This window comes from Fukomys damarensis, unplaced genomic scaffold (assembly GCF_012274545.1).
Source record: "Fukomys damarensis isolate Sample0158 unplaced genomic scaffold, DMR_v1.0_HiC HiC_scaffold_15, whole genome shotgun sequence".
NCBI classification, from domain to species: domain Eukaryota; kingdom Metazoa; phylum Chordata; class Mammalia; order Rodentia; family Bathyergidae; genus Fukomys; species Fukomys damarensis.
The window spans coordinates 52118543-52136593 of record NW_022900927.1 but is presented as its reverse complement, the minus strand read 5'-3'; the positions used below and the strand labels follow the sequence as shown (position 1 = coordinate 52136593).

The 18051-nt window shown below is 39.4% G+C and overlaps 1 pseudogene; it reads right to left on the bottom strand.

The window, feature by feature from the left end:
* Window positions 1–17448: 17448 nt before the first annotated feature.
* On the bottom strand, window positions 17449–17646 carry LOC117286236 (annotated as a pseudogene).
* Window positions 17647–18051: the final 405 nt, after the last annotated feature.

The window sequence follows — 18051 nt, the reverse complement described above, 5'->3', positions numbered from 1 at the left end:
TATAAAATAGAAAAAACAATAGTCCTTAAATTATAGAAATTTTATGAAGTTTAAATAAGCCACTGAAAACAACATCTAGTACATGCAAATTATTTGTTAAAATGTTTGTCATTTTTATAACTGTTTTATAATCATTATTTGATTATTTAGTAAGATTAGCTATTTTTCTCTGTCCTGTCTAACCTCAGTACACAAAAAAATTGGGAACATTCAGAAATATACCTACATATATGAGGAATTAAAAATGAAAATTATATACTAATAAAGCACAAATTATAAATAGTTGATAAAGAGCAAAAGCCTTATTTTGAATGATCCCTCCACTTTCTGTGGCTAAAAATGTGCATCATAAATAAATGTGCATATGAATGCCCAGTCATTCCAGGCTTGATTAACACGTTCCAGCAGGTATGAGGAGGAATGACTGACTCAGCCAAGCCTGAGCAAGCCTTCAGATTTAAATAGATAAAGAATGGGAAAAGAGAATGTGCACTACTAAGGAATGGATGCGAGAAACCAGCTCTTACTATAAAGTCAGAGTATCCTGTTCTTGAGATCGAACCAGCAATCTTAACTGTTTTCTATCAAAACTACTTTTCATTCTAATCGCTTTCTTGGGTGTCTGCCCAGATGTACGCTGCGTCATTCATTTGGGGTGCTTTAGTCCGCTTGGGCTACCGTACCAAAATGTCAGACTGGATGGCTTCAGCATGGGTCATTTATCTTCTCATCGTTCTGGAGGTTAGAATGTAGCTTCTGACAGCTAAGTGTCTGAGGAGGGCTCACTTTCTGGCTGAAAGGTGTTCGCTTATTCACCAGGTGTCAACGTGACCTTTTCTTAATATGCTAATGAGGGGAGAGAGAGAGGAAGGAAGGGAAAAGCGAGAGGGGAGGGGAAGGAGGGAGGGAGGGAGAGAGAGAGAGAGAGATCTTCCTCTAAGGCCACCAATCCCATCAGAACAGCACCACACTCTCATTTAGCCCTTGCTTCTCCTTTAAAAGCCCTGTCTCCAAATGCAGTCAGAGTGGAGGTTAGAGCTTCAACAGGAGAAATTTGGAGGGCCCACTCCTCCTACATTCCCTTCCACTGTTTCAGCTGTACAGCAGTATTTCCTGAGCTGCAGGGCTTCCTGCTGGGTCCTGCCACTCCTTCGGTATGCTTGCTTTGAAAAACTGCATACTTCCCATCTTACAAAAAAAAAATCAACCAGTTTTGCCATATCCCTTGGCTCAGGAAAATGGATTCCTTCAAAGTAAGTCTCAACAACATGGCTTTTAACTGTAATTCACATAAAAGAAGCAGCAACATCGTCCCAGACTTAACAGCTGTGATAAAATATATCCCTCTCCAAATTACTAAGACTCTCCTCTTAAGGCATGGGAGATTTCTGAATGCAGAAATCTCAATCTTTTAACCTTTTCTAAAATGACTATAATAAAGTTGGACTACAAGACATTTTTATTATGGAAACTGAATTATCTAATTTCCAAGGCACTGGGCCTTCTTGGTGAGCATAACTTCATTTTCAGGCAATTTCAGAGTGAATTTTCCAAGGTCCTGTTACATACGTAATAAGAACATGCAAAATATTTCAGCTAAGCCCCTAAATGAGCTAGAAATACTAGGTCTTAATGTTTGTTTTACTCTTGCCAAGAAAGGGAAAATGATGTACAGAAAGCTTCTCTCTCCAGTCAGGTTTCAGAAATCTTCCAAAGAAGATCTTATTAGCCTCACTAGTACAATCCCAGAGTAGAGTAAGATGCCCTGACACCTGCTTTCCATCGGGGCAGCTCCTTAGCTGCAATGTAATGATCCTGCCACACTTCCATAGTCTTCCTTTCACCTCTTCTTCCTCCCAGATAAGCCTAGAAATGTAGTTACTCTCATCCATGCATCTATTCTGACACCGCAGGTGTTCTACATTCTATACATGAAGTAAGAAGCCTTTCATATTCTACCCTTAAACCATGTAGATATGGAGATGACAGACAAAGGAATAATAGAAGGTGCTCTCGCGGAGATAAAATAGTCCTATTTCCACATAGAATTCTTATTCTTTGTTTAAAAAGCTCCTTCATTTTCCAATAGAGAACTTCAAGGGGGGAAGATGGTGGGTATTGATATTTAAGGACCAAAACCACACTCCCAAAACCCCATCGTAAAAAACAGCCCGAGCTGAGTCTGATACATAGGATTTTCTAAACGAAGGGTAGGAGGTGGGGGTGGGAGGTAGCTGGAACAGGCAACAGAAGGAGAGCATTTGAGAACAGAGCAAACCGCTCAGCAAAACTATGGCAAAACTGTAGTGTAGCCTATAGAGAGGAAAACAAAGGATTTCTGAAGCTGAATAGCTCCGGGTTTGGGTCAAGAAAAATCTTGGTTGTCAGGCTAACGTGACTGCGTTTTATTCTGCAAGCTATCAGAAGCAATTGGAGTAATTTAAGCAAAGCACTTCATAAAGCAGTATCTTCAAGTGATATCTTTGGATGTATGGATATCTGGATGCATAATCAATAAGAGAAGGATGAAAACAGATAGGAGAAAATTATAATAATCCAAGTGAAAGAGAAGAGCAGCAAAAAGGAGAAGAATAAAATTAACATTTGAGTGTCTCTGGTACAATCAATGCACATTGCTCTAGAAGTTCTAGGCAAATCCATACCATTCACTTTTACTCCCTCAAAATAATTTGGTGAGAACAGAAGTACTATTAGTTTGCAACAGGAAACAGGATGAGTGATCGTATGGCGCTTTGCCTGGACTCTCAATAGTCATAAGATTAGAGAGAGAGATTAGACCCATGTCTGTCTCATTTCAATTCTTATGCTTTTTTCACAACAAACTGTCTTTAAAGCCAGAGGGGGAAGAGAAATCAATACAGACACAAGAGAAGCTAGGGAGTTGAAATAATGGAAACGCTAACTCGATGTGGTGGAGGGAAGAACACAGAAGAAGCGTTTCATTTGCAGCCCCAAAGATGAACTGAACGCAGGTTCTCATAGAACAAACGAGAGGAGGTGTCCGGTCTAGTTGGATGTCACACACAGTGGTGCACACAGTGTAGTGGCCTGAGTTAGAAGGATGGACTTGAGTGTCACCGCCATACAGAATAACATTACTCAAGGAGTAGTGCACAGACGAGGAATGAATAAGAGAGTAAAGACAGCCGTGCATCCATCAGGACACACCAGTTACTTTTTGCCCTTAGTTCCTCCGAACAGAGAGAAGTAAAGATTCTTCAACTGATACAAAGAGCTGTAAGTGTCAAAACAGAACACTACAGCAACAGTGTGAATCATAGAGTAGACCCAGGGCTAAGAGGAGAAAAGAACTGAAGATTATGAAAATGAAGAGGTTAAAGAAGGGATGCTGGAGAACTGAAATTCAGACTTCCGGGGAACAAGTACCGGATATCTCCAGATATCTTTAAACTCTGCTACACTCATGGTTATGACGTATTAAAGTGAAACAATACAGTCTGAAGTCTTCCAATGAAAAAGTGCCATAAGGCAAAATGCCTGCAAAACCAGCCACAAGTTTGCAGAGATTCTCTCTCAGTGGAGTCACACAGATGATATAATTCTCCCAGAAACAATGTGTGACAACATGTATAAGTTGTGAACAACCTGAGAAGCTTACCTAAGCCATGGTCAATCAGGTTTTCTTGGGAATTGTTAATAATTGAATTTTGTTTCCCAAAAGTGATGTCCAAGTTCTCACCTTTGGTGTCTGTGAATGTGGTAGAAATAGGATCTTTGCATACATAATTAAGGATGCCAAGATAATTTCATAATAAATTTAGGATAAACCCTATGGTCATAGGTACCATTGTCTAAGAAGAAAAGAAGACATGGAGATGTAGAAAAGAAGTGCACTTAAAGATGGATACAGAGACTGGAATTATGCTGCCGTATGGCAAAGGAAGTCAGGAATATCCAGAAGTTGGAAGAGGTGAAGAAGAATTCTCCCCTTGAGCCTTTGGACGGAGTATGGCCCAGCCAACAGCACCTTAATTTACAGTGGAATTCAAACCACTCATTTTGTAGCCACTCAGTTCAACAGCTGCATAAAACTACTAAAGATTTTGACAACAGGAAACTCCTATAGGTACCTAAAAGTGCGAATGTGGCTTTGGAATATGGTAATAGATAAAAGCTAAGAAAGTTCACTACTGAAATTTATTTTGAATTTATTTTTAATTGAATTTATTGGTATACAGTACAGTTCCATTTATTATCGGGATCTTGTACCTTTACATGACAGGTCTTTGTTCTCATTTTTCCCCTTGTCCCCACCCTCCCTTCACCCCCTCCTCCCCTCCCTACCTACCAACACTTTATTTCCATTTTTACATTTTCTCACCTTTTTTCCCTTTCCCTTATTCCCCTTCCCCTACCCTTCCCACTTTCCCTACACCTTTAGCCCTTTTCTTCCTATTTCACATTGCTAATTATCTCATTAGGATCTTGAGTATTATTTTAGTTTTTCACACCAGAGAAGTTATTCGGTATTTACACATGTGTAACTTATTTATTTCACTTAGGAGTATATCCTCAAAATGTATCCATTTTCCAATGAATGAATCTACTTTCTCATTCCTTATGGCTGAGTATCACTACTGAAATTTATACATCAAAGGTGATTCTAATGAGAACTCGGAAAAACATGAGGAGAATACAGAAGAAAGCTTTTATGATGTCAATAAGTACATGTAGAGTCATGAACAGAAGGTGGACATTACAGGTGTGTCTGATGAGATCTCAGGAAGACATGGAGAGCATGTTGCTAGAAACTGGAGGAAAGATAGTCCTTGTTAGGAGCAGAAAGTTTGGATGAGTTGTGCTGCTTCAGGAAAACAAAACTTGTTTTCATTTTACAAAATTTATTGGAGAAAATTCCCAAACAGACTATCAAATGTGCAGCCTAGGTTTTTCTTGCTGCTTATAGTAAAATGTGAGAGAAAAAATAGATAAATTGAGGGAGAAACTTACACTAAAAGAAGCATTACCAGCATTTGATGATTTGGGATATTCTCAGCCTCTTCAAATTGCAAAGCATGCTACAGCCTGCTCTGGAGATGGGGTCACAGCTGTGAGAAACATACTGATCAGACAGTAGGTGGGGGACTCCAATTGATTAATCCAGCTAGGGCAATTGCATCCAAGTAGCCAACCCAGCAGAAGCCAGGGCTAGAATGGGATTATCTGAGAAAGATCGATGAAGGCAGCTCTTGTCTAATGGTGTGGATATCCAGGACATACATGGGACAGCCACAAGGTTTGTGAGAATACTGTGATACCAAAAACACTTTCAACTTGGAATGGAGGAACAGAGATGGGTAAAATGGTCAATTTCTGGAATTCTATAGGCAAAGCAAAGAGAAGCCCATAATCCTTCCCAGCTCAAAACTGTTATTCTTCAAGAAAACAAAAGAATGGCTCAGGAGGCAGGCCTGCTCCTAGGGACAGGAATGGCCATTGGCCCAGAAGGCAGCATTAACCCTTTCCAGCACAAGGGGGCACTGCATGGCTACTACTGGTATCTTGAACTGAAGAGCTCCAGGCTTCTGCAGAGGGCGGAATAACCAATGGACGCTGGAGTCCAGAAGGAGCATGTGGAGGCTAGTGTATTAATTTTGCATTGCTTTATAGCAAAGTACAGCAACTTTCACAGCTTACAGCAGTACCTACTGATTAGCTTAAAATTCCAGTTGAATGTGGTGGTGCACACCTGTAATCCTGGCACTCTGGGAAAATGAGGCCGGAGGATCAGAAATTGAAACCCAGCCTGAGCAACTTAGCAAGACCATCTCAAATTATGTATATATATCTATATATATCTGGGGATATAGCTTATACAAAGGCTTTAGGTTCTATCCCTAATACCACCAAAAAAGTAAATAAAGTAATAAAGTTCTGTAAGTCAGAAGTGTCTGCTTCAGAATTTTAAAGTGAGGTGTTGGCCAGAGTTGCCTTTCAAACTCATTGCTTATTGGCAGAATTGATTTTGTTGTAGTCATAGGATTGAGGTTACTGTCACTTTGCTGTCAGTAAACTTGCGAGCATTCTTAGATTCTTTGGGCTGCCTTTTTTCTTTGCCAGGTGGCTCCTTTCAACTTTGATATGAACCATAAGGAATGCATACCCCTTGCATTACAAACGACTTCAGCTTCTAATCTTTCTTACCGAAAAGGATAGCAATCCTCCTGAAAATCTTACTTGATCAGACCAGGCCCACCAAGGATAATTCCCCTCTTTCAAGGTCAACTGATTTGGAAACTTAATTATATTTCCCAAAGCCCTTCGGAGTAGAGTCACACCCACTCGGCTATTTGGAGAAAAATGTATGCACTTCAGGGAGCGGGAATTTAGCTATCAGACAGGAAGACACAGTTCCTTCGCTTTCAACAGCCTTCCAGCCAACCTAGTGCCTGCCCTCTGAGGGAAGAAAGTTCACAGAGGAGGCTACAGCAGGGTGGGTTTCAGGCCAAGCAGCAGTAGCTTACAACTGTCTCAGATCATCCCATCCCACAGAGAACGTCAGAGCTAATGGTCAGGTTGAAAGAGGATGTAAAACAGGGAGACGGAGTGCAAGATGGTTGGACAAAATCACTATTCCCCAACAGTATGAGGAAACTCTGTTAATTTAGATGTTACTTTATTTCTTTAATGAGAGAATGATCCAAAGATACCCTAATCATCCCATACAAATAGAAATAATTTGAAATGCTTCCTTGAGATCCTCCATACCACTTCAAAATAGGAGGATATGATTATGTTCCTATATGAGAGATTTAAATAACATAGAAGTCTTCTGAACGATCTGTACAAAACTAAGAAGACTTACTAAGAATTGTAATAAAAATTGAAATACAGAAATACAAAGAAGCTTTCTTTCCTAAATTCACTAGGAGGTACAGGAGCACACTTTTGGTGAGAAAGATAACAATTGCCTTTAGTTTTGTTATTCTCTGTAACACTTTAGGACAATAGTTTTTAAAATTAAGAAAAATTGTGATTTACAGAGGTTAATATGTTTTTAGAAAACAATCAAACCACACGGAGTGGGTGTGAGAAGGAAACCGAGAGACACAAGATAGCACCCAGCACTACCTTATAACATTGCTACTTATTTGACTTTTTTAGTTATACACTTAGGCAACCCGTTTTAATAAAAGTACAAAACTAAGGAAAAGCTTTGCAGTGCCTACTTTTAATTCTAGGCATTAAACTTAAACATGTGCATCTCATGAGTTTGTCACATTTACCTAGAGATTAATGAATTCCTATTCTCAAGAACTTTTCAACATAGGCAAGTAGAAGCTCATAAATTTATATTCATTTAATCCTCTGCCTAAGTGAAGAAGAGATGATTTTTTAATGCAGCAATGTGACCTCTGGCTATTTAATCTGCCCTGCCAGGAACAAATGCTTCGGGGATTAAAACTCACCATTAGATGGCTGATTTGGAAGAAAACTATTGGAAATAAAGTCAGCAGCAAAATCAATCACAAATCAGTCAATAATGTCATTAGCGTCTTAGCTTTTCAGTGCAGACTGTGAGAGACTGGATGTTGTTTCATTGCTTGTCTGTTCTGGTCCTCCACCCTGCGTCATTGTTGGCTCCTCTTCTCAGCAGGGAATAATCTCCCAAGCAAAGACCCTCCTATTCTTCCCAAATACATCTGGAAGGCTCCTGCCTCAGGCCTTTTGTTCTCCTTGCTCTCATGTTGCCTGGAACACTTCTACACTCAAATCTCTACATAAGTGTTGCTTTTATAGTGCTTGCCTCATCATCCTAAACAAAATAGTCACCGCATTACCATGATCCTTTACCAAATCCCATCATCCTTTGACCTATGCCATGGTCTTCCTCTCTAATTCATAAGTTATCTCATTCTAATTCATAGCATAGATTTATTTATTCATCTGTCTTCATCTTCACTCTAAAACAAAAGATCTAAAAGGGTAGAGACTTTAGTTCATCATTGTATCCCTTGGCCCTAAAATATGTCTGGCCCTATTTTTTAAATTTTTCAATAAATATTTGTTGAAAATTGTTCTATAATCTCTTCATTATTCTTTTAATTTGTTTTAGTCTCTGTGCCTACACCCCCTGCCCTAATGATAGCTCACTCTCATTAAGATCTTGCTGTGGGTGAAATATAAGATGAAGCACTTTGCAAACATCTCACACCCAGGAGCTGTAAAGCAGGTCTTTATGTCTCACTGTGTAAAGAAAGAAACACAGCTAGGAAGAGATGATTCCATTGCCCAAGGTCATGCCAATCTGCATAAAACCATGACAAAGACCTCAGCCTCACCCACCACCCTCTCTGATATCTAATTACTTCCTTTGGGCACTCCTGTAGTTGAATAAAATTCTATTATAAGCATACACAAATAAAATCATCTTTGGGTTTCTCTGAAGCTGCATCTTCTCTTTCAAGTCCAAGTGTTTGCTCACTATGGGCCTCTCCTTTCCTCAAAACTTTTGAGTCCACACACACTTTTGTGTAATTCTCAGGGAATATCATCGAGGTAGACCAATGCTTACACGATGTTTCTATTGGTTAGTCACTCCCTACAGGCAGAAATGGCTCAGTATCAAGATCAAGATGCTTGTCTAAGTTGACTTCAGCTGCATGAGCCCAGATAGTTGAAATAAATAATGGTTTGGGGATCCTATAAGGAGTGAACAAAATACACAATGAATGTTTAAATAAAAATTTATGGCAATAGAAGACACATGTCCCAACGCCCCCCTCAAAATCATCTCCCTCACTTCGAATTCACTTTCTTTCTTTGCTTGTACCACTTTTTGTAGCAGTCCTAGAAGTCCTCTTTCGTGTCTTAACACGGTACGATCAACGCTAGAGTGAACATTGCTACCAAAGTGCCATCTAACGGAAAGGCAAGCACACAAAAACAGCAGGGATTATATCATCTACATTATTCCGCAGCTCTGGCATGACATCCCTGTTGGCTCTTTTGCAATGTTAAAATCACAGTGAAAATAATGGCTCTGAATCAGCTGAGTACAATGACGCGAAGAGAGTGATGCAACTAAAAACTCTCATGAAAGAAACTTTCTGAACGGCTTCAGAAAGTGACAGGAATGATGAGCTGAGTGCTTCTACTTGTGTGTGTGGGAAGGTATTTTGAGGATGAAAAATTGCAATGTGTTTTGTACTTAAATTTTAACACCGTATTTTTCATTCATACCTCGTAAACATTAATATATCTAAGGACATGTATCAACGTGATGTAGAATAAACTCATTTACATTTTAAAAATATCAAAACAGACAAAATTTTTAAATACTCACTTATTTCTTTTAGTCTGGTTTGTGCTGTTGCTGTAAGTAGTTACCACAGACTAAACTACAAACCACAGACTGAACAAATTATAAACAATAGGCATTCATTTGGCTCACAATTCGGAAGGCCAAGAAGCCCAACAGCACGGTGCCCACATTCAGTGAGGCCTTCAGCTATGTCAGGGTGTGGCAAAAAGCAAGCAAGGCCTCCTGAGGTAGGAGAAGAAATTGGTGTGAATTCACTTTCAGAGCAAAACCACTCTCTTGGTAACTAATCCATCCTCACTGTGACAGTATTTATCCACCCATAAGGGCAGAGCCCTCCTGACTTAATCACCTCAGGAAGGTGACAGCTCTCAGTGCTATTACAGGACAATTAAATTTCAACACGAGTTGGGGAGGGGACCTTCAAATCGTAGCACTTTCCCAAATGGCTCTGCTCTTGTTCTCTGAGTGCTCTTTGAATTTTGAAATGTTCACTTTGTCTGTACATCATCATTCAGTCCCAGGGACGGGTAATGCAGCTCATAAGTAACTGCTTGCTCTAAGTAACACTAATGATAGCCTTTAACATGGATAAGCTGCACAGCAGGTACATTAGTCAGCTTTCTATCATTGGGACCAATGTCTGACACACGCAACTTCAAGGAGTAGAGGTTCATGCTGGGTTTCCAGTGGGTTCCAGTGGGCTCAGTCCATGCCTTGTAGCCTGGCTCCAAAGGAAAAATGGAAAGGCAGAAGGGCAAGGAGGAGGAAAGCTGCTCAGCACATGGCAGCTAAGAAGCAGAGAGAGAAGAGGGGAGCCAGGGACAAGAATATGCCCTTGCAGGGCACCCCCACCCCCGGGGATGAACCTCCAGTCAGGCCCCGTCTCCTCACAGCACATTCAGCTCTGAACTCACCCGTGGATTAGTGTCCCCATGCTCCACACTTTCCCAAAGCCCCACCTCCAAGCATATGAGGCTTTGGAGGAACATTTTCACTGTCAACCATATCAGCATCACCAGGCATTATCCGGAGCAAATACCTGCTATTCGTATATCCATAAGACAATTATACTAATACTCACAAAATCCCACAAGGTGTAGCTGTTACAGGTTTTAGACAAGGAAAAAACAAAGTCTTTTCCACTCTTCCATGCTGCTCAGTTTTAACAAATGTTAAGAATCTGTTTGGGCCAGGGATTTAGCTCAGGGCTTCCACTGCCTGCCTCACAAGCACAAGGTCCTGAGTTCCATCTCCGGTACCAAAAATAAATAAATAAATAAATAAATAAATAAATAAATAAATAAATAAATAAATAAATATCTGTTTGACTCCTCAGGAAACTTAGGCCCAGCCCTTTAAAATACACTTTCTGGAATGAAATCTGTGTTCTTTGGTTTAAGCATAACTTTTATCACTGTTGAGTTTATTCAAAACTGGTTTGGCTTTTCTAGATATATGAAGGCTTTGCTGCATTTCACTGGCTAACTGTTGAGTTTGTTTTGGGATGCGTACACGCTCATATGGAATTATACATTCATGGAGTATATTTGCATATCTAGAGATATAGATGAAATATATACATCGATGTGCATATGTGATGGGTATTCTCCATTTCCTGTTTCCTTTTTTTTAATAAACTCCTTTGAGTTATAATAGACACGTGGCTGCCTAGCTCCAGATATTCTCTGGTCTATTTCAGAGCTAGATTAGACCATATGACTGCCTTTAGTATGTCCAGGCATAAGTGATGCCTACAACTTCCAATTAATTTGGTTAAAGAAGATGAGGCTCTCCTCCTGGACCTTCTGTTGTCCCTCACACTGGTGACTGGAAAGTACATAGACAATGTCTCTGTTGATGGTGGAGCCAGTTTGAGACACCACCCTTGTAAGTCTCTTCCTTAATTTACCCACAAGAACATACTTAATCCTAGTTTGGAAAATACTATTTTTCAGGGTTTTAATGACAAAGTGAGAGAAAAATGGCTGAAATATGAGTCATTGATTTTTTTCTCTATACACTTCCACATCTAAATATGAAGACACATATATTCTACATAACTATTTCAATTGATCACAGAACAAACTTCAGGAAAGACTACTACAAGTCTGTGATTAAAATAAATGAATAAAACCAGAAATGTTGCCTGGTGTGATGGCGCATGCCTGTAATCTCAGCACTTGGGAGGCTGAGGCAGGAGGATTGCTCTGAGTTCGAGACCAGCCTGAGCTAAATGGTGAGAGTCAGGTCAGTCTCACTACATAGTGAGACCCTATCTCAAAAAAAAAAAAAAAAAAAAAAAAAAAAAGACTAGTCAATTGCTCCTATCTCCAAATGGTTGCTTCTAAATTTGTCCAATGAGAACAGAAAAGTAACTCCTTTCAATTACCATAAATTCCCTGCTTTAATTCTTACATAACTAGATAGGAATTTAAACATGGGTCAAAACAGTTAAATGGGAGCTGGAAGGACAACCTCTCCCAATAATAATCGATGGTTGCCCATGTCAGCGTTATAGCCCACCCAGAATTACCAATTGTGGAGGATATTCTTGGGAAAAACACATATGCCAATGGCATATAGTGGTTTATGTAGAGCCCCAAGGGAAAACAAATTGGGTTGTTATGACACAGATGATGGAAAGGTTACTGTATTTTGTGGGAAGGCTCGCCTATGGGGGAAAGAAGGACGGACGGACAAAACAGTGAACAAGGAGAATGTATCCCAATAAGGTATACCATAAATGACCGCTGGGACTTGGGATGGCTCCCGGTACACACATTAAATATTAAAATAATTGCTGGGAGTGTTCCAGTTGAATGGACCGTATTAATCAAGAAGGTCTGGACCATGGTCCCGCCTACCACTATCAGAGAGAATAACATAATTAAAGAATTAAAAGATATTGGGTTCAAAACCACTAACTATACTGGAATTGATAAGATACAAACTATCAATAATACTCATCGGCTCCTCCTACAAGCAGATCCTGACCTAGGCTCGGACTGCTGGATTTGTAACCCTTTAAGTCAACTGGCATACCAGGCCTTAGGGATAATACATACCGTCCCTTATGACATGAGTAATGAATAGGTCATTAAACTTATGGAAGAGCCTAATGAGATTATTGGTGACACATCTGGTGTACAGGGGACACAACCCATCAATATCATTTTACTCAACCCTTGCAAGTAACACAATTGCTCCTAATGGGACCTTCTTTGTCTGCCAGGATGAACTGTATTGAGTCATATTCCCCCCCAAACCCAGGGAATCTCTGGCTTGGCTATTCTAACCCCAAACCTAAATGAATTCTCTCTCATGACAATAAGACAAGTCCCAATGCAGACGAGCTTCCCAATGAGTACATACCAACAAAAGAGAGACCCACTCTTCATTCTAATTCTAGCCAAACTGGCCAAAGCAGGCAGTTTCACCTCAAGCAGAACTGCCCTGGGCCTAGCAATAGTACCTCTCATTGGGACAAGATACCCAAAAGGGATTAGATGAGGTTCATGAATCAATTCTCACCTTCTAAAGACAAATAGACTCCCTAGCCAGTGTGGTTCTGCAGAACAGATGAGCGCTTGATTTGCTTACTGCTAAATATGGGGGAACCTGCCTTTACCTGGGAGAAGAATGTTATTATACGAAAAGGTCTGGGGCAGTTAGAGAATCAATGACCCTATTAAGAGAATAACTCAAGAAAATGGAGGCAAAGTATGGGACCCAGGAATCGAAATCCTAGCCGGACTGGTCAATGTCCAATTGGAAACCCTGGCTGCTTCCCTTGTTGGGTCCACTGGCTTGTGTATGCCTTTTGGCTATGATAGGACCTTGTCTGTTCTGCTGTTTTCAAAATTTCTTGCAGGAATACATGAGAGCATTTACCAACCAGTCACAGAACTCATCATGGCGGGTTACTGGCCACTGCGGCAAAAGGAAGAAGACCCCACTGCTGCCGCCCCCATCAGATCCAGGTTTAACCCCAACCTTCAGCTTTCGCCAGCTTGAAGCATCTCCAGAAAAAGAGACCTTCACCCAACAACCATAAAACAAAAGCCTTGAATGTTAGATTTTCCTTGCCTTGAGATGGGTGCTACATAACACAATAGCCTTCTCCTTCCCATAATGCCTTGCTTCCAATTTAGAATATGGCTTCTTCCACCAAAAGGAGAGCCTTCTTCTTCTCCAAATCCCCCCTCTTTCAGCCAAAAGAATGACCTGATACTTGCTACCTCCCTAGCAACTAGTGATGTCACAGGCTCCTCCAACCCCATACTGCTACATCACTCGACCTCACCCCAGCTCCTACAAGCCCTACCCCAGCTCCTATAAGAAACGCTCCCTGTCTGGGCCATATTGCTCTCTCTCTCTCTTTTTTTTCAGAGACATCTCAGCAGATTGTTCCTACAATAAAGGGTTGTTATAGTTCTGGTCTGGTCTTGGTTTCTGGCTCTTTTACCTGACGATCCATATATATTCCACATATATATTCTATTTCACTTGATCACAGAATATTTCTCAGGAAAGACTACCACAAGTCTGCGGTTAAAATAAATGAATAAAATCTTGGTATATATATAAAAAAAGAATAAAACCAGAAATGTCAGTAAGCTGTTTTGGTCGACTAGTCAATTGCTCCTATCTCCAAATCATTGCTTCTAAATTTGTCCAATGAGAACACAAAAGCAAGCCATTTCAAATACCATAAAATTCCTCCTTTATTTCTTATACAATTGGACAGGAATTTAACCATGTGTTAAAATAGTTCAAGCAGAAGCTAGACAAATATCTGACAAATAATTTGCTGCATAGCATATATTTATATTCAGTGTATTAAGACACAGAGATTAACACTTTTCACAATTTAGGGAGTGTAACAAATATAAGCAGAATCTTTTATTTTTAAATAAATAATCATTTTAATAGCATAAAATATTTTAAAATGTACAGAATAGAGAACATTTGATAAAATTGCTAAAGTGTGGCATGCATTCTAAGAGTTCAAATATGCTTTGCAGCTGGTGATGGAAATTTAAATTATTTTATTTCTCATGTTTTCTGTAACACAAATCTCATTGAAATAAATGCCGTTTACTCAAAACTTTCCTAATGTTTTATTTGGAATTAAAATGAGTTAATGACCCCTGGTATATATAACACAGACTTTATAGTTTTTTGTACTTTTTTACTGTAATTGTAGTGCACGACAAGTATAAATTGTAGAGGTAGCTTGGGAAAAAAGAAAAGAGAGAATCTGCACTTATCCCTTAAATTAAAATTTACCCTAGGAATAAAGCTTCATCAATTACCACCAATCTCTATGGGAATGCTCTTTTGAATTTGAAATAGATTTGCATATTACAATAGACTTTGTTAGCCAAACTTACACTTTTTTCCTTCATGTGTGCACTGAAATCTCTTATAACAAGTATTGTACAAGAAATGTGACAAATGACCAGAGATAAGAACAAGTAGTTTAGGAGCCTGTGCTAAAGACACAAATCAAACCAGTATTTCCCTCTTTCTTAGCAACAAAAATGTTACCTACATTTTTTCTGAAAGAAAATGTAAAGATGACCTAAATTTCATAATTGTCAACCAATAAATAAATGCTCTATATTAGTGATTGAAAATTATATATGCATCACATCAAACACGTATTAAATTAGTTACATTTATTACACATGTAAACATGTATTTATCATTTAAATATATAGCATATATATATTAAATTTCCATAATATAAGATATTCCAAAACATAATGGTTTAAGTACAGGCTTACCATTCTCTCATGTGGTGGTCCAAAGATATGTGCAGTAGACAGAGCAGCTGCGACAGAGGATTATTCAGGGGCATAGTCTTAATCTGAGGCATGGCCATCAATATACACGTTGTCTCCTGGAAAGAGAGAAGCTGACCAGCATACTTCCTGATCCACAGCATAGACAGGGAGAACAGAAGGTCCAGGAGGAGAGCCTCATCTTCTTTAACCAAATTAATTGGAAGTTGTAGGCATCACTTATGCCTGGACATACTAAAGGCAGTCATATGGTCTAATCTAGCTCTGAAATAGACCAGAGAATGTCTGGAGCTAGGCAGCCACGTGTCTATTATAACTCAAAGGAGTTTATTAAAAAAAAGGAAACAGGAAATGGAGAATACCCATCACATATGCACATCGATGTATATATTTCATCTATATCTCTAGATATGCAAATATACTCCATGAATGTATAATTCCATATGAGCGTGTACGCATCCCAAAACAAACTCAACAGTTAGCCAGTGAAATGCAGCAAAGCCTTCAAATATCTAGAAAAGCCAAACCAGTTTTGAATAAACTCAACAGTGATAAAAGTTATGCTTAAACCAAAGAACACAGATTTCATTCCAGAAAGTGTATTTTAAAGGGCTGGGCCTAAGTTTCCTGAGGAGTCAAACAGATTTTTTTTTATTTATTTATTTATTTATTTATTTATTTATTTATTTATTTATTTATTTATTTATTTATTTTTGGTACTGGAGGTGGAACTCAGGACCTTGTGCTTGTGAGGCAGGCAGTGGAAGCCCTGAGCTAAATCCCTGGCCCAAACAGATTCTTAACATTTGTTAAAACTGAGCAGCATGGAAGAGTGGAAAAGACTTTGTTTTTTCCTTGTCTAAAACCTGTAACAGCTACACCTTGTGGGATTTTGTGAGTATTAGTATAATTGTCTTATGGATATACGAATAGCAGGTATTTGCTCCGGATAATGCCTGGTGATGCTGATATGGTTGACAGTGAAAATGTTGCCCCAAAGCCTCATATGCTTGGAGGTGGGGCTTTGGGAAAGTGTGGAGCATGGGGACACTAATCCACGGGTGAGTTCAGAGCTGAATGTGCTGTGAGGAGACGGGGCCTGACTGGAGGTTCATCCCCGGGGGTGGGGGTGCCCTGCAAGGGCATATTCTTGTCCCTGGCTCCCCTCTTCTCTCTCTGCTTCTTAGCTGCCATGTGCTGAGCAGCTTTCCTCCTCCTTGCCCTTCTGCCTTTCCATTTTTCCTTTGGAGCCAGGCTACAAGGCATGGACTGAGCCCACTGGAACCCACTGGAAACCCAGCATGAACCTCTACTCCTTGAAGTTGCGTGTGTCAGACATTGGTCCCAATGATAGAAAGCTGACTAATGTACCTGCTGTGCAGCTTATCCATGTTAAAGGCTATCATTAGTGTTACTTAGAGCAAGCAGTTACTTATGAGCTGCATTACCCATCCCTGGGACCGAATGATGATGTACAGACAAAGTGAACATTTCAAAATTCAAAGAGCACTCAGAGAACAAGAGCAGAGCCATTTGGGAAAGTGCTATGATTTGAACGTCCCCTCCCCAACTCGCGTTGAAATTTAATTGTCTTGTAATAGCACTGAGAGCTGTCACCTTCCTGAGGTGATTAAGTCAGGAGGGCTCTGCCCTTATGGGTGGATAAATACTGTCACAGTGAGGATGGATTAGTTACCAAGAGAGTGGTTTTGCTCTGAAAGTGAATTCACACCAATTTCTTCTCCTACCTCAGGAGGCCTTGCTTGCTTTTTGCCACACCCTGACATAGCTGAAGGCCTCACTGAATGTGGGCACCGTGCTGTTGGGCTTCTTGGCCTTCCGAATCGTGAGCCAAATGAATGCCTATTGTTTATAATTTGTTCAGTCTGTGGTTTGTAGTTTAGTCTGTGGTAACTACTTACAGCAACAGCACAAACCAGGCTAAAACAAGAAAGTAAATTGTGTAAATATTGTAATGTATAATAAAAACTGCAATAAATTTGTTTATAATACATGTGATCTTCAAGGAAAGCTACCTAGTCAGAAAAGTTTTTTATGTATGTGTATGTGAATTACACCAGATCTATGAATGCATGAGCATTTGTTTCCATTTCTTTTAATTTTTACAATATAGTGGGAAAGTACAATTGAGTGATGATACAATAAGTCAAGGATTTAAATGATCAAATTGTGAATTCGCTGACCTTTACCTTTATTGGACACCAACTGCAACATCATAGTTTATATTTTGGTATCTATTAAAGAAAATAACAAACTTAAAATATATGTAAAATACCAAGTATACAACATTAAAGAAAGGGGCTAAATTTAAGCTCTCAAAATGGAAGGAAAAAGATGTCCAGGAATTTAAGAGATCCAATGGAGAAAGTTGAAAGATAGCACACAGATCAGTGTTACAATATTATGCAAAGGAAATAGAAAGAATCATTCAGGTTCAGAGAAATTTTCAATCAGCAGTAACTGTGCCTCGGATAAACCTCATTCGCTAAGATACTGACACTACGCAAAGCTGAGGTTCAGAGAAATTTAGTAAAAATATGCCATAACCCCAATCATTCAGATCATGAAAAGAAGGCTTACAGTTAACATTCTCTGCCCAACATTTGTTATTGGTTAATTTCTTGTCACACATGTGTAAGTACCAAATAGTTTCTCTTGTGTGTAAAACTAAAAGTGTAAATAAGATCCAAATGGTATAATTGACAATGTGAAATAGGAAGAAAAGAGCTAAAGATGTAGGGGAAGTCAGAAGGGTAGGGGAAAGGAAATAAGGGAAAAGAAAAAACATGAGAAATGAAAAAATGGAAACAAAGTTTTTGTAAATAGGGGAGGGTGGAAGGGGTGAAGGGAGGGCAGGAGTATGGGGAAAAAAGAACAAAGACTTATCATGTAAAGGTACAAGATCCCAATGATGAC